This window comes from Carettochelys insculpta, chromosome 3 (assembly GCF_033958435.1).
Source record: "Carettochelys insculpta isolate YL-2023 chromosome 3, ASM3395843v1, whole genome shotgun sequence".
Lineage (NCBI taxonomy): Eukaryota > Metazoa > Chordata > Testudines > Carettochelyidae > Carettochelys > Carettochelys insculpta.
In genome coordinates, this window is record NC_134139.1 from 52603435 (window position 1) to 52631098 (window position 27664).

At 40.5% G+C, this 27664-nt stretch overlaps 1 protein-coding gene across 5 annotated transcripts in view; it reads left to right on the top strand.

The window, feature by feature from the left end:
* The window catches only part of LCLAT1 (lysocardiolipin acyltransferase 1), a 196677-nt gene that overhangs the window by 2299 nt on the left and 166714 nt on the right, over positions 1 to 27664 (top strand). For 4 of the 5 annotated variants that reach the window (XM_074989851.1, XM_074989850.1, XM_074989853.1 and 1 more), the window contains one exon: positions 11413 to 11482. The gene's annotated coding sequence lies outside the window, so the exon portion shown is untranslated. Of the gene's footprint in view, positions 1 to 9712; positions 9907 to 11412; positions 11483 to 27664 lie in introns of those variants that run through there. The other variant, XM_074989852.1, reaches the window with a different exon arrangement.

Sequence of the window (27664 nt, forward strand, 5' to 3'; positions counted from 1 at the left end):
GGTAGTATTCTGTTTTTATGCACTGAGCTGAGGCATAGAGATTAAGATGAAAAGATTCAACTACTGTTGAATACCTGATTTGAGAGATCCAGGACTTGACTTTTTCCTTATGTTTAACATTATATAGCACTTAATGTTCAACACATATTTGCTTTTGTTGAGTGACTTGCCCATTTTCACACAGACTCTTTTACATGAAGGGATAGAATATAGTTCTCCAGTCCATTGTTCAATTACCTTACCTATGGGACAGTTCTTTCTCTTCCTGGAACATCCTACCTTATTTGCTGCAAACCTTCTGATGCCTCATACTATTACCCATCTGTGGCCTCATAAAGTTGTGGAAACTCATCAGGCTTCTGGCAGTAAACAAGATCCACTGGCCCAAATGGAGGAAACTGAACGGGGAGAGTAGCATACTCTGTGACTGCAGAGCCTGTTTCTGGTCTCTTATTTGTTCACAACTCCACAGTCTTCTGAGCAGCATCCACTGACTCCTTGAATGCCTTTGAGGGGCATTCTGACTTGTCTGGTCTCTGCTGCTTGGTGTCCCCCTTGGGATCCTTAATTTTTACCATATGAATGTCAGTCTCAATCCTATTTTTCCTTTTGTTCCAAGCAACCAATTGTAGTAGTTCCTCTCCTTTAATTAAGGGGACAGGCCTTTAATTAGGGTGAGCCTAGACCCACCTAGGGTCTCCAGTGGAATGAACAGTACACACATTCATGTTTATGCAATATATGGGCTGATGGCCCTTCATTATACCCAAATTTATCCACAGATCAGGTCCATCCTATACCCTGAATGAGGCAGAGGACTCACGAGGGGAGATAAGTATGTGATCAGATAATTAAAGATGCCCCCATGCTGCTTTCTAGTTGAAGTGCTCCCCTTTCACTGGTTTCTAATCTGTGTTCCTTCCATACCTATTCCTCTTACAGCTCATAGTCCATGCCTCCCCTTGGCTTCCTTTCCAATCCCTTATTCCTTTGTGTTTTGCAGTGTTGTTGCCGACCTTGTCCCTGTTTCTTTCCCCATCCGCAGTCCTGAGGGACTTTTCCCAATCTTCTCTCTCCTTCCCCTGATGTGAATTTTGAGTGTTCAGTGATTTGCTTTCTCAATGCTGTCTGGACACTGTGGGACAGGGCAGGGAGGAGGAAAGCTGGTATGGAACAGACAGTTCAGCATTAGCCTTAGGCTTGAGACAGCTTAGTCAGTTCCTGTGTGGGGATGGTGCATGCACAGTCTGCTAAGCCTTGGGGTCTGAGAGAGGCTTGAGATGTTCCATGAGGATGATAGCTTAAGAGATTTTACCTGCTAAAATCAAAGTTGAGATGATGACATTGGCCCTTGTGCTTGTGAGTATGCAGCAGAGGAGTGGGACTCATTGCATCCTAGTAGCAACCTTAAATGTGGAACCATGGCATTGGGTCCATGACCTGTTTTAGTTCATCTTCTAAACGATTTGGCAGGTTTTGAAAAATGTCTGTAAACGGCTGGTGATGTAGGAAGGTTTGAGTACAAGCCACTGATGGGCTATATGAGTGTCCCTCCTTTGTCTCAGTGGGCTGCAAGATTGAAATCAGGCAGGTGCACTAACCATGAACAAGTATAAGGTTAAATATACTGCATTGCACTTTATTCTCATCCTTCACCATGCCTTTTTCAACACAACATGATTCATTATTGGGCCAAATTAAATTGCTGGCAAAAGTAACAGAGGCAGAGGAAAATATGGCTCTCACGATGTTGTGTACAGTCATGTGACTCACCCGTGCCTTTGTTTTAAATGTTGCTTACATTTTGCTGGGGCTGCTGATTCTTCTATCTACTGCAGGCCCCACCCCCACTCCACTGCTTCCCTCATACCCTCTCCTTCCCTGCCTGCATTCTTCCCTGCCTCCCTTCCCAAGCATACCTGGTCCCTTCTCCTCCCCTTCCCTTGCAGCTCAGCCAGAATGCGATGAATCACCTGATATATACCCCAACTCCACTTTTGCCCTCCCTCACAGAGCTTGAATGCTGCAAATCATCTGACACTCACTTCTGGGTCTCTGAAATGGTACCTGACTGGTGGGATTGTATTATAATGCAGGCATGGAGCAACAGGCAGTGGCTGCAGAACTTTCAGATGTATGAAGGTACATTCTTGGATTTTTGTGTCAAGCTCACCCCATGGACACCAGAATGAAAGCTACACTGGCAGTAGTGATGTGTCCAGGGGTTACACTGGGAAAACCTGAGAAGTAGCCATCTGGCATTGCCGTGTGAAATCATTTTAGGATTGGGAAATCCACTGTGGATGCCACTGTTATACCAGGGCAGAGGGCTATTAATCACCTCTTGCTATGGAGTACTCTGCTTCTTGGCAATAGGTGGGATATAGTGAATGCTATTTCCTTTACTTGCTGTTCCTCTCTGGTGGTTTCTTGTACGCTTTTTTCCTATCTAAGCTGTCTGCAGTGTTCGGTCTCCAGGGCTTTTACTCAGTGTGATGCAGCAGTGGCTTGCAGGATTTCATTGCACATGTATTCTTCTTTCTGCTCCCTCTAGTGTTCTGCAGTTGTGGAGGGAGACCCCCTCAAGGTTGCAATGGCAGCAGTTACAGGTAAACCACACAGGTACCATTGTTAGTATCATCATTGTGAGAAGCAAAGGTTAAGGTACAGAACTCCCTGCCTTGTTCCCTAAAGTTTTAAATAAGATGTGCTTCTTGGTACTTCTACTTTGGATTGCACTTGTGCTGAATCACTCACTGCTATCGATGGCGAGAATGGCCTGTTTAAAGTCAGGGAAATGTGTTGCATGAAATGGTCATTATCAAAAACCATGGGCTCAGCGCCTGTTGGTGTCTGCCTCCCTCACTATTTCCTCCCATCTTTCCCTGTCCAGTGCAGAGTGGCTCATGTTCTGTAGACTAGCTCCACACCAGTCTACTATGTCATCTACCCATTCTCTGGGGGTCTGCCTCTCCTGTTTGAACTATCCATTATGCCGAATACCAGGGTCTTGATTTTTCATTTGTCATTCATTCTGCAAATATGCCTGAATAGCTGTAACTTCCTCTTTCTAACCTTCTGCAGTAGGTTCTTTTTCAGCTGTATCTTCCTGTATAATTCCTCATTGGTGACCTTCTGCATTCATCCTATTCTCAGGATCTTTCTGTAACAAGTCCTCTTGAATACCAATATTCTTCCTTTCAAATCTTTTGTTATCATCCATGCCTCACATCCATACAACGTGGTGCTGAATAAACATGTTTTCAAGATGTTCAGCTCCGTTCCTAAGCTAATTGCTTTCCTTTTCCTGATCTTATCCATCCTCTTCAAACTTTCTTGCTTTTACTATTTTAGTCTCTATTTCCCTCTTATAGTCTAGATCATAGGTAATGTTTCTCCCCACATACATCTACAATGCTTTTCCTTCCTATTTCCTTATCTCCTTGAATAATGGCACCATTGTTTTATAGGAAGGAGTGGTTTTAGCTAACTTCTGATTCCTGAGAGCAGCAAAGGCACAGAGAGCACAGTTGCTGCTGGCATCTGGAAGCAATCTGGGCCTTTATTCTGCTGGTTTTTGTGCCACAGTGGTACCTACCGTGGTCTTCACCAACTGGTCTGGAAAAGTGCCCAACCATGGAGGGAAAAAATAAGGCCACCGTTCCTGAAATGTTTGGTTGCAGAGTACCTCCATGAAAGTTTTCATTGAGATTTCTCTGCAGGATTCAAAGGATATCACTATGTACATAAGCAAACTGCTCCACGTGGCCTTCTCTGGGAGTGAAGAGCCAATAATGCTAACATTTTGTCACGCCTCCACTTTTTCTGTTAGAGTGGGCAGCTTTGTGCATCATCATAGTGGAAATTACATTTCCATACTTACCCAAAGTCTCCTCTCTGTTACAGTGCTCTACTGATTGGGCTGCTGTGCAATCAAACTGGTCCTGGCTTGTGGCATAGTTAGAACCTCCCAGTCCTATGACCCTCCTTCCTTCCTTCCCCTTGTCCTTGCTGTTGATGGCAGGAGTTTTTGTCTCGGGCTCCTTGGAAGTATTCATAGTAGTCTGCACTGTGGTGATGAGCTCTCCACCAAGTATGGTGAGCAGATCTTTGTGAAAGCAGTAGGTTGTGGCTTGGTACTGCATTGACTTTTGACTCCCCTGATCTTAATAGTTTGCCTGCTTCAGTACCTACACTTTCATGTGGTATGTTGCTGATCCTCATTCGTCCTTCTCCTACACTTCTCAGGTATTTTGCTACTAGCCATTCTCATTTCTCTCTGGCCTGGAATTGTGCCTCCTCAGCCTTTTCTGCCTGAGGACCAGGAGATGCAATATTTCCTGTCCAGTGTGCATGTGGTGAGTGTGTAGTTGGCATGATCAGCTGGGCAGATGCACACAACAGTGAAGAGCTGCTCAGTATGCTCACTATTTTGGGCAATCAGGAGATGGCACTGCAAAGTTACACAGTCTTCCCCTGCCTTATGAGTGTAATGCATTCCTGAAAAACTCCTCTTAGGGCGAATTCTTGTAAGTGGAAAATGTAACTACCACAAATTTCAATGGGAAAAAATTTTGTGTTCCTGAGCCCCAAAATTTACACCCACTTACGCGTACCTGGCAGAGGGCACAGCTGTGCAGAGCCGGTGGTGGCGGCCCCCTAGCCGCCCAGGGAGCGAGCGGCAAGGGCGGGGCCAGGAAGGACTGTGCGCCCAGCAGTCACGTCTCCCAGGGGTGCCTGGGAGCAGCTACTGCCTGCTGCAGCGCCGAGGCGGACACCAGACCAGCCCCAAGTAAAGGCTGAGCTGGGGACTTTGGGAAACTGCCACCAGGTGGTGAGCGGCACCCACGGCACAGCTATGCAGGGCAGGCGGCGGCGGCCCCCTAGTTGCCTGGGGAGTGAACAGCAGGGGCGGGGCCAAGATGGACTGTGCACCCAGCAGCCACCTCTCCCAGGAGCGCTTGGGAGCCCACAGCCGCTGGCTGGGCTGGGGCGTGACACTGCTGCAGTGCCGAGGCGCAGACCAGACCAGCCCCAGGTAAAGGCTGGGCTGGGGGCTCCAGGAAGCCGCCGCCACGGCGGTGAGCGGTGCCCGAGGCACAGCTGTGCAGGGCAGGCGGAGCCGGCCCCCTAGCTACCTGAGGAACAAGCGGCAGGGGCCGGGCCAGGATGGGCTGACTTTCTCCAGCTTCAGGGTGTCCGCATCCTGCTGAGGCACTCGTAAATGCCTTTTAAGATGAAGTAGTGCTCCTTAATCAAGCTCCTTGTAAACTTGAATTCTTGTAGCCCGAATGGGCATATCTTGGGGTATGACTGTATGTTGATTTTGTGTGTGTGTGTGTGTGTGTGTGTGTGTGTGTGTGTGTGTGTGTGTGTGTGCGCGCGTGTGGGGGGAGGTCTACTCTACACGTGGAAGTGGTGTTACTGTGTCAGTTATGATGCTTATGTTGATGGGAAAAACAAATTGAAGAGCGGGTACATGAGCAGCTAGGTCGATGCAAGGCATCTTACATTGGCCTAACTTTTTAGTAGGGACCAGACCTTAAACCCTTGTGTCCATTTTTAGAGTTTGGGTTAAACTGGTTTGTGTGTTTGTGCTCATTTTAACTAGACTATTTTTAAATTAAACTAAAGCACTTTCTGAATGTAGACAAACCTTAGCCAGAAAACAATTAAGGTAATTACATTGTACTTAAGTATCTACCTACAGTAGAGAATTTTACTAGCATAGAAAACTGTTGCACAGTGTTAAACAGTTACTGCACCTATACCATCTTCCTCTCCTGCCATATCCTCAGGGCTGCAATTTATTTGTATATCCATTTCAGTTTGTAGAACATTTTGAGATCCTTTTTTGATAAAACTACATAAGCCAGTGGTTAATCTTATTGAATTTCTTATACTTTGTTTCTAAAGAAGAAAACCTAATTTGCTGTGTTCTCTTCCCATTTTTATTCCTTTTGAAGCCTTTTGTGCCACTCTCATATGCATGTATTTGAAGGTTTTTGATATAGACAAATAAGGCTCTGATTTCCATCTGAATTGGCATAAAGTGAGGAGTTGACTTGTTATGTTTATTAAGGGAAAAAATGAATGTTATCTAGAATTGCATGGTGGGTAGTAGGAATGGGTGGAGTCGGTCGTGGTTGAAGCAAATGATGTGCCCCTGTAGGTGGAATCAAGTCAACTGCTGAAGAAATGGAGAGGTTGATTTGTGGACTGCTGGGTGGTCTTGGCTAGGTAGACCCTACAAGTTTTTGATAAGGTGCTCCTATGTACAGCTGGCTAGTCAGTTTACTTTTCAGGGTTCATTTGAGTCCAGTTGGCGGTGGTCGTGGTTTCTTTTTTTATACTGTATCAATAAGAAGGCTTATGCTATAAACAGATGATTAGTGATTACTCAATATCAAAATGTGAATTTGAATCTTCATGCTTAAAGATGAAGGAAGTTATAGGAAGCAAGTGAATAGATTCAAGTAATGAAAACAGAACCTTTTTTTACAGAAGAATGTACAAACTATCGAGTTGCTAATGGCAAAATAGTTAATGGCTTTAAGCATTAGTGCTGAGCTTAAAATGCAGAAATGTATTGGGGTTCTTAATAGTTTACCAGTAAATGAAACTTTCTATATTGAAGCGAAAGGACAGAACATTTCATTTGATTTATTCTGGATTGATCATCAGCTATATGAGTTATTTTACAATATTATTGTTGACATGGCTGTGTGGAGCTAACTGTGGTTCTGGCCTTCCCAGCAGCTCTTCAACATCTGCCTCATTTAAGAGCAGTCTGGTGCCATTGTTGACACTTGAGGTTTACCAAGATGAATTTGTGACTATGGCTGCATCTATACTACATGATAAAATCGAATTATTTAAAGGAGTTAGGTGGACATTAAAATGTCTCTGTCTTCACTGTAAATGTCACTAGCTCAATTTTTGTCTGCCCTGATTATCGATAACAAAATGTCATTATTAACGGATGGGTATAATGTCAATCTCGAGTTTAAAATGTGTGGAAGTGCCATGTTGTTCATTCGAATTTATTTGCTTCCACAAGTATTCTGTATGCATCCCACAAAGCTACACACTGCACCTGGCTCCCAGTTCCCTGCTACTAGGGGGAACCAGGAAATTGACCAGGGCTGCTGTGCTGTCAGTTTCCCAGGTCCCACAGCTTTATTGGAGATGGGAAATTGCTCATGGCTGCTGTGCTGTCAGTGTGTTGGGTCCCCCAAGGTGCAGGGACCTGGGAAACTGACAGCGCTGCTGTGCCTGGCTCCCAGCTCAGATTGCAGGGCTGAGGGAACTGTGGGATAGGTTCCCACAATGCACTGCTGCAACAGTTGATGTTTGGTGATTTCAATGTAGAAGCAGTGTGTAGAATTTGTTGGAAGCCTGTGGGAAGTGAGGATACTCAAAATTAAATTTAAAAAGAGGCATTATAAAATTGATTTTAATCAATTCAAATTTATCTTGTGTAGATGTAGCCTTTGCCAGTCTCTTATATACATTAAGCAAAGTTCCTGGGTCTCCTCCATTGCAACAAGTGTCTAATGCAGTATATGACCTGTTGTGGCATATTGCTGAAGATTGATATCAAAAGTTGTTTTCCCCTCAAATCTGTCTTTGTATAGAAAAGTAGCCTTTAACTAAAGTTGTGGACAGAGATTCATGGGTTCAGGATATTTATTTTAATTTAATGCTCTGAGGGATGTAATAAATGTAGGCCTTCACATACTATATGTTAAATTCTTATTTCATTTTCTACAAGAATTTTCAAAAAAAAGAGAGAAAATGCCATGCAACAAAAACAAATTATTTTAAAAAATTATTTTTACCTCCAAATCATCATTGTAATCCATCTTGAAGTATTAATTATGATACACCTGGTTAAACTTTATCTTATGTTGGATTCAAGGCACACACTAGATCAGAATTAGCATGGGATAAGAAGACATGAAGTGTCTCCTCAGTCTCTTTTGGAAATCGATTTCCTCGTGCTTAGAGGGGGCTTTGTGCTAAACTTTGAATTCTTTCTCTTGTGAGTATCTTTCCATTAAGGCAATTGTGTGGTTCTAATTTAGTTATACTCTTGTCTCTGGAGACTTCTCTGAGAGTGACAAATTAACTTGATGTGTGGGGGTGTGTGAAGAGGGGTAGAGGAGGGGGAGAGAGGTCCAGAAAAAGTTAATTGAATCAATCTGAGACTGCTGTCAATGGCCAGATTTAACTGTGTGCATGGGATTGAGCATTTAGCTCGTCCAAAAATAACTGGTCAAATATTGGTCAGATGTGTAAAAGCACCAATTTACTAAAACAGTCATCACGAACATGAGTAAGAATTCATGGTCTTTGGTAAGTTTAACCATACATATTTCTGGCTAAGTATATAAATAGGGTATTTTTAATTGAGTTGTTTAATTCAGAAACATACAAAAGACAGTGAAATTTTTAAGACGATAATTACATGCTTTGCAGCGTTTAACGTTTAAATCTAAGCATCGTTCAAGACTAAATAGTTAGTTAGAAAAGAACTGAAATTAAACAAATAAACAGGTGGTGACTGTGAAAGAAATGCTTATACCAGGTAGAGAGAGCAGGCCAAATCCTAAGATAATAATGAAAGTGTGATGCTTGTTCAGATTCAGCTTTTTCACTTACTTCTCTTCAGCTGACGAATATTTAGTCACTTTCATCTACCTTTTTATTCACTAATCTTAGATTTTGATATGTGATCCCAAGCTTCCTAGCAGTGGAAGTCATCCTAGTCTGTATTCGGTGATCTGACTACCTAAACTGACCAATTTTGTTCCACATGTGTAATAGCACACAGAAGAGTTACGAGTTTCTGCCACAGTAACTAGAATGCAACAACGCAACCTTTTCTGCCATGATGAGAAAGCAAGCTATTTCGATTCAACTTCAGGGATTGCACTCTACATTGTTTTATGATTGAATGGGCCTGTTGTTTCAGAATTGTTAGTCTTTAAAATTTGCAGTAGTCAAGAGCTCCCATGTTGGCACTGGCAGCGTGGCTCAAGAAGGTAGATAGCATTGTGTGTGGGAGTGATCACTTGTTTTTGTTCCCTCCCCCGCCCCCATGATATTACTAACATTAGCATTTGTCTGTTCACCTTTTCAAAGCGGATTGTTTAGTGTTCTCACAAAAGTTTCTTAATATGCAGGAGTATGGTCTTGATGCTAGACAATGTAAAATTATCATTTTTTTTTTTTTTCATATTCAGAATGGCGTGAGCTACTGATTCAAGTAGTGAAGTGGATTTTGAGTTTTGTGTCAAGGACACCATAAATAATGTCTACGGCAATTAATTAATGTCTCTAGTATTTCACCAGTCAGTTGCCAATTATTCTAATTTTAGCTGTTTCTGTGGTAGGTGATGCCAGCCAATGAAAATGTTTTTGGACATTCTTGCTTGCTCCCTTCCAGTAAATAAATGAATACATACATGCAATGTTTTTTCTAAGAGAGTCTAAGCCAAACAAAATGCTCAACTTTCACTTAATTTTTTTTTTTCCACAAGGTGGTATTAGCATATAGTAAAATGAGTAATTGAGACTTAAGGGTTTGTCTGTACAGTCCATCCTGGGTAGGGATGTGAATTGCAGAGTGCTTTGAAGTGTTGTTCTCTGCCCCGTGTAGATCCTGTGGGTGTGAACAAAAAGTTACCCCGTTCATGATGTAGTCCCAAACAGGACTTGAACCGGAAACTATTAGGACTTCTTTGTTTTTTGTTTTTTTTTCAGGTAGGGCCATTTAGACTGGGTAACTGACATGAATCATCTGGTTAGTGCTCCACTTTTCATGAAGTTTTGCCTGCTCCATTCTGTAGTGTTTAAAATGTCCAAGACTACATAACCCCATTAGGCTGAATCAGTGGAAAGGTACTTTTTCCAGATAATTTTGTTTAACACTCCCCTCCCCCTGCCAATCATTTGATATACTTTGCTCTTAGATTCATGATGGTTTCTTTTGTCTGGTATTATTCTCAGATTTTGAATGGCTGGCATTTTACATTGTTTTCCTCAATACCTGCATAAGCTAAAATGTGTAATTTGCATTTATTCATGGTAAGTATTAACATTGTTATGTATTTGAATTCAGAAGATAATTGCATATCTTGCAAATTACTCAGTAGCTAGATCACTTTGAAACATTTGGAAATCCATTTTGGTTTCTCATAATTACAATATTTTGTAAGACAGACATCTAAACTTAGGACAGCACTTGGCAGCAATATGCTTGTTTTTCCTAAATTAAGCATGGCTTCTGCGGCTAAATTTTCCTTTCAGTTTATAAATATAGATTTTAATCAGTGTAAATCAAACTTTTCTGGGCATGTTAATTTCAACATAACTCATTCTTTCTAAAATATATATTACTTACATGATTGCGTATATCGTTTGTACCAAATGAAAAAGTAAAAAGGTTATGATGTTGGTAAGCTAGTGAGGTTACATTATACAGCACTTTTGAAAAGTCTTTATATTTTCTGTGAATGTTTGGAAACTTGACTCATTATTTATTATGGTGGTAGAAATCTTGTATTAATACAATTGATAATCTGCATTCTGTGCTGTGGAAGTTAGAAAGAAACCACCTAGGTTCATTAGTCTTTAAAACTAGATTTTAACCCCAAGTAAAACAGTGTGGAGCCTGTCTAATACTTACAAAGCATCTTTAAGAAGTTAAATATTTAATTTTCACCTTGCCCCAACTTAAACAGTGTAGTGTATGATTAAATATTGTGTTCTTTTAAAAAAGTTTCTATGCAGATATAGATCAAGTACTACACTTCTTCTGATTTTTGACTATAATGTGTTCTTGTGGGGGGAGTGAGATATATGTAGAAAAAGAGAATCAGATGGCAATTTTGAATGGATTTAGAAAGTTATGAAAACTCCCTTAATCATTATTGCAGTTCCAGCAAATCCCATTTGATTCCCAGCAGGCAAAATAAAGACACAAACAATTCCCATCCTGCTCTACCAGTGACTACCATCAGTATTTGCCTCTTTCCCCAAACTAGGAAAAACAGGATTTTTTTTTAGTACAGGTTCCACCTCCCAAAACGGGAATTCTCTTGTCCAGCAACATCTGTTGTCTGGCAGGACTATGGATGTTGCTGGACCCAGAGACCTTGGGTTGGGAGGTTAGCAAGGGGATCCTGGTAGCCTTGGGCAGGGGAGCCAAGTGGGGTTTGCATCCCTGGCCAGAAGCAACAGCCTGCTGGAGCTATATATAGTTCTACCATAGTTGTAAATATGTAGTTATATGTGGTTCTACCAAATGCTGGTACTAGCAGAACAGTCTTTTTCTTTCAAATGGGTTTAATATGTTTTAAATAGTTAATTTTAAGTGGAATTAAACAACATTTTTTTTTCTTTTAGCTGACTCATTCTGAAGAGTACGAAGGAGGACTAGAAGTATAGCATTGGGAGGAGTCTAGTAGCTGCTGAGGTAATTTGATGCCCTTAAACTTTCTACAAGTTTGAAACCTAGTCTTACATTGGTGACATGCTTTCTCCAAGAACATGAATAACAAGTGGAATTAATGTGATTTGGGAGTATGGTGCATTATTGTTACCTTTTCATGATGCTTGACTTATTAGACTGGAAAGAGTATTGTTGAGAAACTTTAATCATGAAAGCATTTTGACAGTGGCAGTAGAAAAGGACAAATGAAGTTAACTTAATGTATCAATGAATGAAAAGGTATAGCATTTTTCCAGTGTTTTAGCCTGTATTTATATATTGAATCATAAGAAAAGCCTAAAAAGACAACATTTTTTTCATTTGTCTATCGATAAAATATTTTTGTTGACGGTACAATAAATTTCTCATCTTTGTCCAAACTTTTGTACTAAAAAGTTTCAAGCTTTCAGTTTTATCACATTATTGTGATAATTTATATTGGAAAATTTTTGGAATCCTAAAAATTTTCATTTTCTCATTTTTACCAGACCTCATTGTGGCATTAGTCGCCTTTGACTATTCCACTTAAATGTGCCTTCAAGTAAATATACAAAGTGTGCTTTTTTATGTATTTTTTATGATATAATAAAGTCTAAAAGTGGCTTTTCTGTTTTTTTGCTTTAGAAATACCAGAATTGTCAAATGTAGTCTTCTCTAGTTTTGCTGGAGAGCCTGTTGGAGTCAGAGGATGTATGTTAGGCATGCTCTCAACTTAATTGGTGGATATTAAATTTTCAGAAAATTCTTCCTTTCTGCTATCTATTAATTTAACGTTGACGTTAACTAGGTGTCTGAAAAAATGAAAATGGAGAAACTCAGATTTTTTCATGGGTAAAAATCTATTCTGTTCTCTCTCTATCTTTTACTCTTTGCTCTTCTGAATATTAAGCAATTGAGAAAGGAAGAGATTTTTAGTAGTACAGTATAAAATATAGATCTCTTTGCTTTCAGTGATTAAAGGCTATGAAATAAGGAGGAAGGGTTTGAAGATTCAGCAACATCTTCAAGTGAAGTAGACAAATGAATAATGTGCGTTCTAAGTTGTCCACTACCAAGTTCTTAATTGTAAACAGGGAAGACTACAAATAGCAATTGTCATCTTTTGACAATTAAAAGCAAGACTTTCCTTGCTAAATCAGACCAAAGTAAGCCAGACGAATTCAGAATAGAAATTAAGTGCAGATTATTTAAGTGAGGAGAGCCTAACTACTGGAAGAAACATTAACTTTTGCCATAAAGAAGACACAGTAGACCGCAGAAAATCCTGGAGATGAACCCTTGATGAATGACTTGTGACTCAAGGTTTTGGATTTGTGGAATATGGAGCCACATTCTAGTGGGAGATGGGGCTGTACAAACAGGGCTGCCTGTCTTTCATTGGAGGGGATTAGCTTTGTTCATTGGAGACTAGGGAAGATTTTTTTTTTTTTTTTTTTTTTTTTTTTTGTTCTTTGGTGAAGACTGGGGAATCCTAGCAACGGTATATGTCCAGTATTAGGTGTAGATGGTATCACGTGATGATGCACAAAAGACACAATTGTTGAATAAATATTTTTGTATTGGAAAGAAGCAGGATGATGTACTTTTATTGCATGAGGTTGAAGAAATTGTTTCTAATACACTCGTGAATAAGGAGGCTGGTGAGAGAACATCTGCAAGGGAATAAACATTTTCAGGGATTGTCTGCATTTGAAACACTGCTGTGGTTGAAACGCTATACTGGTGCAGTTCTGTGTGGCCACTAGCTGATGCCTACAGGCTGGCTTCGTCAATTGGTATGATAATCCACCTCACCAGGAGGTGGTTGATAGGTCAGTGGAAGAATCCTTCCATCGACCTAGTCCTGGTCTAGACTGGGGAGTTACGTCTGTATGCGTCCCAAGGAAGTGGATTTTTCATATTCAAGAGGCAAAGCTAAAGGAAAGTAATGTCTCAGTGTAGACCCTGCCTACATTCAAAGGGCAGGATAATGCGCCCACCAAAAATATTAGAGCAGCTGGGTAGTTTAATATATGGCCTACTAGCGTTACTTTCGGTTGATGTTAGAAGACTGCTAGTTCCTGAGGGCTGAAAGAGTGCTGAATTTGTGTCAATATTCAGAAGGGGCAATGGGATGATGCAGATTTGGAGGAGGGGGGTGTGGGGGTTAGCCTGAAAGCAGTCATAGGTAAAACAGCAGAAGAGTCAAGGTGACGTATTCAGATAGATAAAGAACTAAAACATTGGAATGTCAGGCAGTGTAGTTTTTGTGGGAAATAAGTTTGTCAAACCTGATTTCATTCTTTGAGCTTACAAGTTTGATAAAGATAAATTGATGTTGCTGTAATAACTGAAAATGCCTTTAAAAAGTTTAGGTAGTACATGACATTCTGACTAAAAAAGTGTGACACCATCCAATATCAAAGCAACATTAAGTGGATTAAGAACTTGCTAACTGACAGATCTCAAATATAATAGAATCTCAGTCCTGGACATCTCAGGAGTGGAGGCTGTCCATAACTTTGAAATGTCCGTAACTCTTTACAAAGCAGCGTTTGAACATCAGATCTAGCAGCTGGGCCAGGCTTCAGCAGCAGCTGAGCTCCTTACTGAGCCCCAGCAAGAGTTTGGAGGCTTGACCTCTCCCAGTAGGTGTGTGAGAGAGAACAGCATGTCCCTATCCCAGGAGAGGAAGGGCAAAAACAGCACAACCCATTCCCTTCAGGGACGGTAGAGGAGGTTGAAAGCAGTGCACACGGTAGTGCTGCTGCTTCTCTGCTGTCTGGCTCTTCCTGCCTTGGGCTGGTAGTCTCAGCGTCTTGCTGTAAGTGACTGCTCTGCACCTGGGGACGGTGACAGGCAGCCTAGACCTGCTCACCTTTAAGATACAATGCAAGCATGGTACAGTATTTGCTTTTTAAATGTGTTTGGACTCTGCCGCTGCCAGATGGGAAACTTGCGGTTTCACTCAGTGTCATGTTAACTAGTCAGTCCACAACTGTTGGTATCTGTGAGATTCTATGGTCCTTGTTGAAAGGGAATCATCATTAATTGGGGTGTTCTTATAGTAGTGTCTTGTGGAGGTTTACTAGACCCCACACTTTCTCAATACTTGTTGGTGATCTGGAAGTAATTACAAAATCACTGATAAAATTTGCAGAAGACGAAGACTCGCAGAATGGTAAATGGTGAGGACAAGGAAATAATGCAGAGCAATTCTTATTGTTAAAAAGATGGCCCCATTCCAACATAATGCATTAGTACAGCCAGATGTGAAGTGGTATATCTCAAGAGGGAATGCAGGCCAAACCTACATAATGGGGGACTTGAATCCCGCAAAACAATGATTGTAGAAAGGTTTGGTGGTCACAGTGGACAAAGAACTGAACATGAGTGCCCAGTGTGATGCTTTTGTAAAAAGATACTGCTATTCTGTTTCTTTGACTAGAAGAGAATTAACAGAATCTCCATAATGTGGGAGCTGATAGTGGGAGGAGGCTGTTGGTTTTGGGTTAGACTGATAGATTGACCTGAGTCTGGATGCTTTAACAGTATGTCTAATGAAGACTGTTAAATTTATAGCAATTTCTTATTAAGACTAATAAATTACTTGAATATAAAACAAATGGTACCAGGAGAGAAGGAAGCTGTAAGAAAAACTGGAAGAGATTCAAGCAACAACAACAGAACCCTACCGTAAAAGTTATTCAGGCCAGGTCTACACTAGGAGGTAAAAATCGATGTGTGGTTTGTTTTTGTTTTTTTGTTTAAAGATACTCAAATCCAGCTATGAGGATTGTGTAGCTGGAGTCGACTTATCCAAAACTGATTTTTTTTTTTCTTCTCCTGTTGGTGTCCACACAGTGCTGGGTCGATGGGAGAAACTGTCCCGCTGAATACCCTTGCTGTTCATGACTGGGGTAGATGGTGGTTCCATGACAGTTTGGTTTAATGCATTCCCAACAGGCGCAGTAAATCAAACCTGTATGATTGACCCCCAGCACATTGAGCTTCCTGTAAGTGTAGACATACACTCAGATGTGCAAAACAAGTTTGAGTGAAATAAGGTTGCTCAATTAAGATTTCTCACACTTATGAAAAGGTAGAGAAATGCTGCAGAGAAATGCGAAAGGTTTAAATAAGAACTTTGGTTTTGGTTTGTGATGTCATTGGGATACACTCAAAAGGATAAACAAAACATTGCCATCTTCTTGAATGGTGCTGGTAATGAAGCAATTTTGTGATGCTCATTTGAGCTTAATGTTGAAGAACAAGTTAACTATGAGTTTGTCCTAAAAATATGACCATTGTTTCATTTGTTTCTGGTTAACATATGAAATACTTCCATTTCTTGTGAAAAATCAAATGGTGGAAGACTTCAATCATTTTTAACAGATCTAAAGTTAAGAAGTCAGGCATCTAGTTTCCAGAATACATTAGAATCAATAAGAGAACAAATGGTGATGGATATAAAATACATGAGTGTAAGGAATGATTATCCACATATAAATCTGGAAAAAATGTTCAGAATTTGCCAAATTGCTGAGCTTAATCAGTACATTATACACAGAAGAAATATTGATTGTGAGTATGGACTTCATAAGAAAAAGTAGAAACAAAAAGTTGATAAAGGAAAACAGAATAAAAGTATTAAAGCATATGAAGAAATCTTCTAGATGTGGAAGTAGTTACCAATCTGGACAGGGTCCAGCCTATGGTCAAATCTGTTATAACTGATAGAAATGATCACTGAGCAAATACTTATAAACAGAGAAGTCTAGGAAAAACTTAAATATACATTTAGTTAAAAATTCAGAAGTATTGGGAAAATTTCTGAATACAGAGCTGCTATTACAGATGAAGAAAATTTCTGAGTATCTTGAAACAATCACTTTGTAAACCACAAGGCATATTGCATAATTGCTCTATTAATGGAACATTTAACATGTAATACCTAGAGGTGCAAAGCTATTGTAGCTTCAGAAAAAGGTATGAAAGTAAAACCTGTAGTTAGAGGACAAATACATATTTATAGTGGTAAAAAAAAAAAAAAACCCTCTGATTAGGATATTTGAATTTCATGTCTTTTATAATGCAGAAAACATACGACTTGTAATCGGAGGACGTAGTATTTTTACTGTAGATTTAGAAACATGTTTAACATTAAAACTAATTGGTAAAATTCAGAATACTCAGGATTCTGAGACACTGGAGGAAATACAAGATTAATTTTAACATGGTATTCAGTGAATAAAATAGCAGAAAAAAAACCCATCTTTAGGGGAATAGGGTGTCTTCACCAAGAAGAATTCCAGTAGCTAAAGCAACTAATCAAAATGTCTCCAGTATTAAAATTATTTGATGGTAACAAGTTTACAAAATTGTTTTCAGGGCCTTTCCAAACAAGGCTTTGGAGCTGTTCTGTAATGAAAGTATTGTGATATGTAAGAACAAGTTGCTTGTACATCGAGAGTAGCGTCAACAACACATGCAGTGTACTTCAATAGAGACTTTGGCATTGGTTTTTGCATGCAGAAACTTTCCCGCATTTACAGATTGTAGTGGCAGAAATACATAATAAATCACTAGATAATAATTTTAAAAGGGACATGACAGACATAGCTCCTTGGTTACAAAGATTATTTTTCAGTTGTACTTATATGATTTTAAAATTAGAATCTCATTCAGGCGAATCATTGTCACGCATACTCTTTCTAGAGCTTATGATAAACCAATGTAACTGAAGATGATGATGTAGATGTACCTAAAATGTTTCATGTATCAGAAAAAGGATGGAAGATATGTTATGAGCAACAAGATGAGACAGCAATTTACAAAGTATTATTACAGTTGTTGAAAATGAACACACAAACATACTGAAGCCATATAACCAATTTATTCAAGACTTATCAGTAATTAAAGGAATTCCATTTAAAGGTACTAGAGATGTTGAAATGCATATGTGAAGTGCACAGGTGAGGGACATTGAAGTATAGAAAAATAAATATATAGCAAGAGACGTTATGTATTAACTACAAAGACCTGAAACACCGAGGATTATATAAAAGAATGTGACGTCAAAAATATAAAAATGATTAAACAGCCTGACATTTATTCACGAAAACTTAAGATTTTAATGTAAAGTAGGCTTGAATCTCTCCGAATATAAAGATTGTGCATATATTTTAGTTTTAATTATTTTCGTATTTTCCTAAAATATCCATACTGGAAAAAATAAGCCAAACAATTCATTAATAAAATCAGTTTTTGCAATGCATGCCACCTGTAGCATGGTGGCAACTGATAATGTACCTCAATTTCACACTCGAGTTTTTAAAATGTTCTATCATGTGTTTTTGAGCATATTATATCAAGTCCATTTTGTCCCCAACATATTGGGATAGCTGCAAATGTGTTAAAAGTAAAAGGATAACTAACAAATGCGGAAGAAATGAACGCTATTATATTTGGTATTAGTTAATTACAGGTGTGTCCTATAATTCCAAGGTCTGTGCCAAACAGAGTTTATTACCTGCATAATTGCTATGTAACAAAAGCTTCGAAACAGGTTACGTGTATTTTCTTTCTTGTAAAGAAAAGAATAATATAAATATCAGTCAAGTTTGTATCAAAATAAGTATGTTAGAGGATTGCATGAACTACCTCATTTGACACCAAATGCTAGAGTATAAGTCTATAATGGTAGAAAATGGACTCAGAAAGCCATTGTAACTAAAGGTTATGACTGTATGATGGCATGATGATAGATATGACCCTTATAAGTCAAAATCTGAGATTTGCAATTGTTACCTGGAAGACCAAATTCCGCTTAGGAAATAATGTAGTTCAACAACAAGAGCAGCAAGAAAATGAAAATGCCATCATTCTTTTAAGTAGCAAACAGAGCATCCATAATACAGCAAATATACACATTAGTGGGTTATTGCATCATGGGAAATATGTAAAAAGTCTGATGAGAAGATATTACTGATGTATGAATAAATGCATGTTTTCAAAAATCAAGGAGCTGTGGTGTTTCTGATGCTTTAAGAGAAGGTAATATCTGTAGGGTGTGGGATCTGATGGTGGGAGGAGGCTTTGGTTTTAGGATAGATTGGTCAGAATTAAGATGCAACGTATATATGCTAAATATGTATCTAATAAAGACTATTGCTAACTTACTAGCAATTTATTAAGAGTATTGGATTTCTTGAATATAAATATAAAGAGTATTGGATGTATAAACAGGGTTGTTGGGGGGGATGATTTTTATTTTTGTATAATATTGGTGAGATCAGTACTGTGGATACTTTGGGTATGCATGTTTTTAAAAAGGGCATTTGAAGGGAAGACTGGAGAGAGTGCAGAAAAGAGCCAGAAAAGCAATGAGGCCTGGGGAAAAAATCTTACCATGGCAAACTAAAAGATTTCAAGTCAATCTGTCTGATTTATCAAAAAGGAGATTGAGCTGTGACTTTATTATAATATAGAAGTAATTGCATGTCGAACAAAATGTGGGGCACAAAGGGGCTCACTCACCATGTAAAGAAATATAGGAACAAGAACTGGTGCTCGGAAGCGGAAGCTGCACACGTTCTTTTAAGAAATGAAGCACAGATGATATTGAACAGTGATGGTGATTAACCACGGGAACAAACTGCCAAGGAAAGTGGTGGGTTCTCCATCTCTCTTACTATGTTCAAGATGGGATGTATTTCTGGAAGATAAGATTCAGGCATACACAAGTTATGCTGTCATCAAAGACATGACTAAGGTAAATAGGTGAAAGTTAGTGGCCTGCAATTTATGAAAGGTCAAACTAGATAATACAAGGTCTGTTCTAGAATTAAAAATGTGAATGTACAAAGAGCACAGTGACCTTTTTTTTTCCTTTTGCAGGTTGCTTGTAAATGAAAAGTGATTATGATCAATGAGAACTTGAATGCAGCATATCAAGAAGTAGTTAGCTTTGAATTGCATGTCTTATTAGAGAAATGGGCATATTTCACCTGGTTTACTCTTTATTAATAAATGCAAACTGTTTCAGAAGGTGGGATTTTAATGGTGTTTAACATAGTGGATTTTTTTTTTTTTTAATTTGGACTGAATTTTAAGAAAAACACCAGTATGAGTGTCTTGCCTTCTCCACAAGAAAAGTAGATATTTTTTACACTGTAGTTTCCTTAAAATCTACTTTGTTTTTGATTTATAAGGAATGTTTCTGCAGAATCATCTATTTCTAACCATTGCAAGTGGCAGAGGCAGTGGAGATTTCTCAGAATTATGGTTTTGCTCACAAGACAAACTATTAGTTTATTAAGAACATAAGTTTTACATTTATTCCACTTGAATACCAAGTTTTAAATAACAACTTGACAATTATCCACTGTTTCCAATGTTTGTGTTTGGCACAATTTTCACTGAAATATGAACACTTCAGTTCATTTTGTTCTTTGACATCAGTGGCTTTATCTCAGATTTCAGTTCTCAAATCTTTACTTAAAATAGCAGTTCATTTTATATAGGAACGGTCGGTCACTATGAGAAGCAGCTGCCTCCCTCCCCTCCTCCTCCCCATCCTCCTCCCGCCCTCCACTCCGTACATTTAAAATAAAGCTAGTCACGGTGCCTGATGCAACTCCTTTAATGTGAAGGGAGAATATCTTACTTTTCCTTGACAGGGTAAAACATCTTAGTTCTGAACCTCTACTGGGTACAGTTAGTTTGTGCCAGATGTTGAGTTATGTTATGGTAGTTACATAGAGTAATGTCAACTTCAGCAGGTAAAAAACCAAAAATCCCAAATGTAAGACAATGGAATACCTAAATGAGGTTTCATTTGGTTCTTGCTTCTGGGTGAAATAACAATGGTATATCCTATCATGGATCTTATTAGCTCTTGAATGACAAATACATGCAGTCAATGGCCAGGTTTAGGAACTGTTTCCTGTCCTTGTTAATTCTGCAGTTGCTTTTGGAACTTTACAGTGACAGATATTTGCCAAGAGATGTCTATTCAGCCTCCAATTCAGGTCCCAGGCCATGGTGCTGTGAAATTGAGTCTAGGTTGTTAGACACTCCATCCAGACCTGAAGTCTGACTGTTTAGCTGCTGTCTGGCTTAGTAACAGAGACAGATTTGTTCCTAAAGTCCTAGGAATGTACGAGGGCATAAAGAAGGTAATGGAACCCATTCAGAACAGGATGGCACCTCCGAAATCCAGATCTGGTGAAGTCATCACTGACAAAGCCAAACAGATGGAGCGATGGGTCGAGCAGTTCTCCGAGCTGTACTCATGTGAGAACACTGTGGTTGATACAGCCCTCAACGCCATCGAGCTCCTGTCAGTCATGGACGAGCTGGACCAGGAACAAACTGTGGTTGAATTGAAGAAAGCTATTGACAGCACAGCAGTAGGAAAGGCCCCAGGCCAGGATGGACCACCAGAGATAATCAAGTGTGCCTTAGAGACACTCCTGGAACCCCTACATGAGCTGCTGTGCTTGTGCTGGAGAGTGGGTGAGGTTCCACAGGATATGCGGGATGCCAACATTGTAACCTTGTATAAGAACAAAGGAGACGGAAGCAACTGCAACAATTACTGTGGAATCTCCCTCATAAGTATTACTGGTAAATTGTTCACTCGTGTCGTCCTCGGCTGACTCCAGAAGCTTGCTGAGAGGGTGTAGCCTGAATCCCAGTGCGGATTCCACGCCGAGAGATCTACCATTGACATGATCTTGTCCCTGAGGCAGCTGCAGGAGAAATGCAGGGAGCAGAGGAAGCCACTCTGTCGCCTTCGTTGACCTGACCAAGGCTTTCAACTCGGTCAGTAGGGATGGACTGTTTAAATTGCTCCACAAGATAGGCTGTCCACCACAGCTACTCAAGATGATCCAGTCTTTCCACAAAGACACGAGAGGAACCATCCAATATGACAGCACATCATCGGATGCCTTCAACATCAGGAGTGGCGTCAAACAAGGATGCATCCTTGCTCTGACATTGTTTGGGATCTTCTTCGCACTCCTCCTGAAGCATGCCTTTGGATCCTCAACAGAGGGCATCTTTTTGCACACAAGATCTGATGGGGAAATTGTTTAATCTTGCAAGGCTGATGGCTAAGGTGTAGGACATGCTCATTAGACACATGCTGTTTGCAGACGATGCTGCTGTAGTGACACACACAGAAGGTCAGCTTCAAAAACTGCTGGATCAGTTCTCCAAAGCATGCAAGGACTTTGGGCTTACCATCAGCCTAGAGAAGACAAACGTACTTGGTCAGGACATTGCCGAACCTCCATCAATCAGCATTGACAATTACAAGCTAGAGGTCATCCACGAGTTTACTTACGTTGGGTCCACCATCACTGACACCCTGTCACTGGAGTCTGAGCTAAACAGGAGGATTGGAAAAGCAGCCACAACTCTGTTCAGACTTAGCAAGAAAGTGTGGAACAACAACAAGCTGTATACTCACACCAAAATGGACATCTACAGAGCCTGCAACCTCAGTACACTCCTCTACGGCAGCGAGTCTTGGACCTTGTATGCCCACTGGGAAAAGAGGCTGAATGTCTTCCACTTGCGCCGCCTCAGGCGCATTCTTGGGATATCATGGAAGGACAGAGTGCCCAACAATGCCGTCCTCAAGCAAACTGGAATTCCAACCGTGCATACCCTCCTCAGGCAGCGTCGGCTCGGCTGGCTTGGCCACGTCCACAGGATGAATGATGGAAGGATCCCAAAAGACATCCTGTACGGCGAGCTAGCCTCTGGCAAAAGACCTCCTGGACGCCTCCAGTTGCGCTACAAAGACCTCTGTAAGAGGGACCTCAAGGAGGTAGACATCAACCCAGATGGTTGGGAAGAGCTGGCAGATGACCGCAGCAGCTGGAAGCAGGAACTACACAAGGACCTTCAGAAGGGCGAGTTGAAGATCAGACAGCTGGCAGAGGAAGCGAGCCTGTAGAAAGACAGACAGCAAGGACCTGCCAGACACCCACTACATATGCAGCAGGTGTAGCAAGGACCGTCACTCTCGTGTGGGCCTCTACAGTCAGTCAACGCTGCAAATGACTATCTTAAATGGAGTTACGAAGGGCGCAATCCATACTCTACGCAGACTGAAGGATGCCTTGGACTTGGGTGCTAAAGAACTCTTTTGCTTTTTACATTTAAAACAAGGTACCATTTTTTTGGTGTTGGCTTGCCATCTACCCAGCCATTATGTTCTGTCTTTTCTCACAGCACAATATTGAAATATCTCAAAGGGTTAATACACACTTACGTGAAGTTAGTCTGCTCCTGCCTGGGACCTCCAGTATAGTCTTCCTGATACTCATGGAAATACCATTTGAACCTCTCAGAATGCTTCTAGTGCTACCTCACCTTGAAGGCTCTCAGCCTACTTTCCTGCCAGTTTGTCTGGACAAGTGAGCTAGTTTTGGATGCTGGAAACTGAATGTGTCTTCCCTTTTTCCCCCCCTCCCCCAATATTTCTTCAAGAAAAGGGATGGTAAATCTTCACTTAATATGCATTTATAACCTACTCTCAGAATTTAATCTAAAACAGGCTGTCTCTCTCTCAGAATTGCACACTGCACCAGGAGAAAAAGAATTGCACACACTAGATGTGTCCAGGACTTTGCTTTATTACATTGCCCATACCAAACCATTTAAATTGTTGACACCCCCTCCTCTGCCCCCCACTGATTTCTGGCTCCAACTGGGAGTTCTAAGCATCAGGCCATCCCATCACAAAGAGCATCAAGAGGCAACGCCTCATCTTGCCATTTGGATGTCTGGCTTCTCTCATGAATCATCAGTGCCTTTTCCACTAGAGCTGAAGCAAAATTTTTCCACCTGTTTCAGAGATCTGGATGAGAAGTTTACAGAGCAGTGATGTGGAATAACTCCCTGATCTTTCTTAAAACCATACTTTGGACTAAGCTGCTAGGTTGGATGGCAGGTTCCGGGGTGCAGTACTTCAGTTGGACAGTGAGTGATACATCAGATACTTCTGAAGAAGGTGTGAACCATGAGGATACTGCTGGCCAGTTGCTTTTGGTGAGTTCTAAATTGACATACGTTCCAAGAAGGAAGAATGGTTATTATGTCCTACAAAACTCTAACTCTTGAAGTTTTCCAGCATGGATCCTGTGATCTGCTCACTGCCCTTACATTTTGGAATCCTCACCTATTACAGGGTGCCCAGGCCTAGACTCAGGGCACATGCCTGGCCCTGGTAGATACATCTTAAAAAAAAAAAATGCACCTATACATCACACATGCACTTAAACTGACAAGATCTGGAAGAACCATTTATTGTGAGCTAACTGTCCTTTTCCCTTTCCAGCAAATTGCACTTCAGAGTTTGTCTAGTAGTGCTGACATTTTTTTCCCCCTCTTCTGCTTGGGACCACGTTTTTGTTTAAAGATTAACAATTTCCTTGTTTCCATAATTTCTCTTCTCTGAATCTTGAACTAAAGGTTATAACATCCAAAGAGAATTTTTTGAGGGAGCTTTTTGCTAAAATATCAGGTGCATATTGTTCCCTCAGCTAACTAGGATCTAGGATAACTTAAGTTAGAAAGGCGCTCTCTTGGAGCTTTAGGATTTTGTGGAAGTTAGGCTTTTCATATAAACCATAAAGGAGGCTTTCTTCTACGTGGCTAAGTAAAAGAAATTTTTGGTAACCAAATATCTGAAGTTTTTGCAGAATTTCAATGTAGGAAATTATTTTGTGTCTATGTTGCATGTACTTTATTTGTACAGACATAACAGAATGTTGCTTTAAGAGAAATTTCCGTTTTTATTTTTTACTGGGAAAAAATGATCTAACAAACATAAAATGTTTTCACAGGAGCCAATGGGACAACACCCAAAAAATTAGCTTCTCATTGGGGAATTCTTGTTTCTGCCAAGACCTATTCTTATTGTTACAGCCCACCACCCAGTTAGCTAAATGTTCACAATCTGTACTAAAGATTAACATTTGTGCCTGTTGTAAAAACTGTAATAACCACCCTCTGAAACAATGTCATTTGCTAGGATTCTCATGCCTGGGTATTTAATTTTATTTTTCACTGAGTCTGATAGAGCATTCCCAACTTTAAAAGAATTTTGACCCAGATAACGGGCTGTAATGTGAGACAGGCCCTCATTAGCTAAGATGTGCCATCCCCTGTGAGGTACAAATATTTCTCTATACCAGTCCATCTTGTAGCAAAGGTCTTAGTAAAGCTAGGGGGGGAGAGTGGTTGAAGAACGTGATAACCTGATATTGGTTCAGGAAGTATGTGTCTATTTCAAATGGCCAAAATATAGCCATCAAATTGGAAGTTGGGCCTTTAATCTCACAGATTTGAGGGCAATTCTCTATCTTCATGGAATTTCTTTCCTATACATCCTTGTACCCCTGTTTGGATAGAAAACAATAGGCATGTTATCTTTGAGTAAGTAACAATAACTGAGTAGAAGATCCCTACCCTGTTAGTTTTTTCCATTGAAATTTAACATTCTGTAGCCTAGAGCTTTTGGTTTTCCACTAGATTGGCTCTAAAGAGGTAGAAACTAAAAGTGAGAAATCTGCTGGAATGAGAGTTACAGAGGAGGAGGATTGCAGGTAAGCATTCCCTTTTTCAAACAGTAATAAACAGCTGGGCTAATGTTTCTACAAAAACATTATCCAGCTAATTTTAAAGCAACAGTTTTTGGCATATCCCACAAGGCCTAAAACATTCTTGCCTTCTCTTACTCAGTATTAACTTCTTACATAGAAAGGAAATGAATTTTAGAAGGAATGTTTTTTATATAAGCCATTTGAGACAGTCTGTTAAGGAAATACCAGCTGTCAAAAATGATGCAGCCAGTGTTGAGTTATATTGAAAATATTTTTAAGGAAGTATTTATCAAGGAAAAAGTAGCTCAATTAAAGCACTTCAACTACTCCGAAACAAGGTCACTTAAATTCCAAAGAAGCCTCCAAAATATAAAAGTCAAGGTGCCTCATTTTGTCGTCTCCTCCCACCCCTCCTAAAAGGGGAAAAAGATATTTTTTTCTTGAGATGGTTCTTTTAGGTTCAAATTGAGAGGTGGTTCCACAACACAGCAGAATGAGAAAATGAGTGTCAGATTAAACATTTTAATTAGCAAGAAGATCATAAAGGTAAACAGTCTCATTGCTATGCTGCTAAGCCTTAAATGCCATATCTTTGTTTTCATTGGTACCTTATAGTTTTAAAATAAGATGAAATTCATGTTGTAAAAAGGAGAAAAAATAGGAAGATTAAACTTTAGGATTACCATACTTCCCTTTTATTTCTAAATCTGCTCTTTAAGAGTAATTAATGACACTATGCAGTATTGTTGCAGCAGAGGAATACAGCAAAATGTGTGAGATACCCATGAAAACATAATGAGCTAGGATTTAGATAAAAAGCTACAATTGGCTTATGAAGCATATTAAAATGATTGGATTTACTCTGGCTTTTTTTTTTAAATTGAGTCTAGACTGTTTGTTTAAAGGGTTATACTCTGAATACAAAATTACCCTGTATTGGCTTCAAACACAATCTTATGGTTTAATTACAGCTTTACTGTTTGTTCTTTGCACCAATTAATCTGTTTGTTGTGATCAGCTTTACTCTTTACAATACTTTTATGGTATTTAAAATCATTCCTTCATTCTTTCTGGAAGGTATTTGTAGAACACCAATCACAAGCATTTATGTACCGTCCGAGGCATAAAGTGAACAAAAGCATTGCTGAGGTAATAACACAAGTACCTAGACCTTGCTCTTTAAAAAAGGTACAAAGTGCAAAAATAGAATCAGAGTTTACAGCCCTGGCTATAGTAGGGGTCAGCAACCTTTCCCAAGCGGAATGCTGAAATTTGACCTTTTGACCTCTATATGATCAGCGTGCTAGTGATACTTTTTAAAGTCCCTAATAGTCCTACTTACAACAGCTTCATTAATAAATAAATTCAGAGGCAGAGCTTTACTGTTTAGCTGTAGCAAGAGGGAGAGCCCTGGCATTCAGAAGTGAGGCTGGCATGTGCTGGGGACAGGCGGGCAAGCAAGCTGAGGGGGAGGAGCTTGGCAGCCCTGCCTGCTCGAAGGATGGTGGCAGCGACTGGTGGAGGTAACAAGACAGGGCAGAAAAGGAAAGCAAGAGGGCTCAGATTCCATCCCAGACCAGGAGCAGAGGTGGGGACAGATGGACTAAAAAAATCCCTGCCTCAGGGTAGATGATAGGGCAGGGGACAGGGTAGATGACAGGCATGAGGGGGGGCAGAAGGGCTCAGTCCCCATCCCTGGGAGGGAGGAGGGCACATACTGGTGGGTGGGTGGACACTGCAGTGGGGAAAGCAGTTCTGTCTCCATGCCAACTTTGGCCTAAAGGGCCCAGCCCCATGCTAGTGGCAGCTGTGCCTGCAGCCCACCTCTCCACTCCCCTCTACCTGCTGGCTCCCTGGTGAGGCTCTCAAGTCCCTGCCTTCCAATGGTGGCTCTGGGATGTGCGTCTGCAGCAGTGGAGTGACACCCGCAGACCTCTTCACCCCTGTTACATGGGTGGGGGAAGGGGCAGGCCTTAGCTCCCATCTTGTATGCCAATCAGTTTGGCTCATGTGCTGCTCTTGGCACACATGTCAGGGGTCACGAACCCCTGCCCTATTGTAAAGGCTACCACTTTCCATGATAAGACTGTTTTAGTGAATTTTGCTGTCACTGTGAAAATTGGTCCAAGTCACAAACCTATGAAAAATCTTATTAAGCACATACTAATCAATACTACCGTTCACGAGCTAAAATGTGCATGCACCATCCCAGGGCTGAAAGGGCTGAAGAGTTTCCTTGCACTTGCTCATTGTGACTACCAAGGGTGGCTTTTGTGTGAGACTGCAGATTGGAGTGCAGGGAGATTCTCTCTTGTGCTTTCAGCACTCTACCTGCTAGTGCCCAGGCAGCATGGAGGAGGAGAAACAGCATGACTGGTGTACAGAAGGACAAGGGGTGGAGATTGTAGGGATAAAGGCTGGGAAGAAAGAAGAGCTAGGGATGAAGGAGGGTTGGGAACAGGCATTAGCTGGCTTGGGCTCAGGGATTTGGAGGTGGGAGCAGAAGAATCTGAAACAAGTAGAATCCAGGTACTTCCAGAACCTTGAACTGAACCTAGGATGC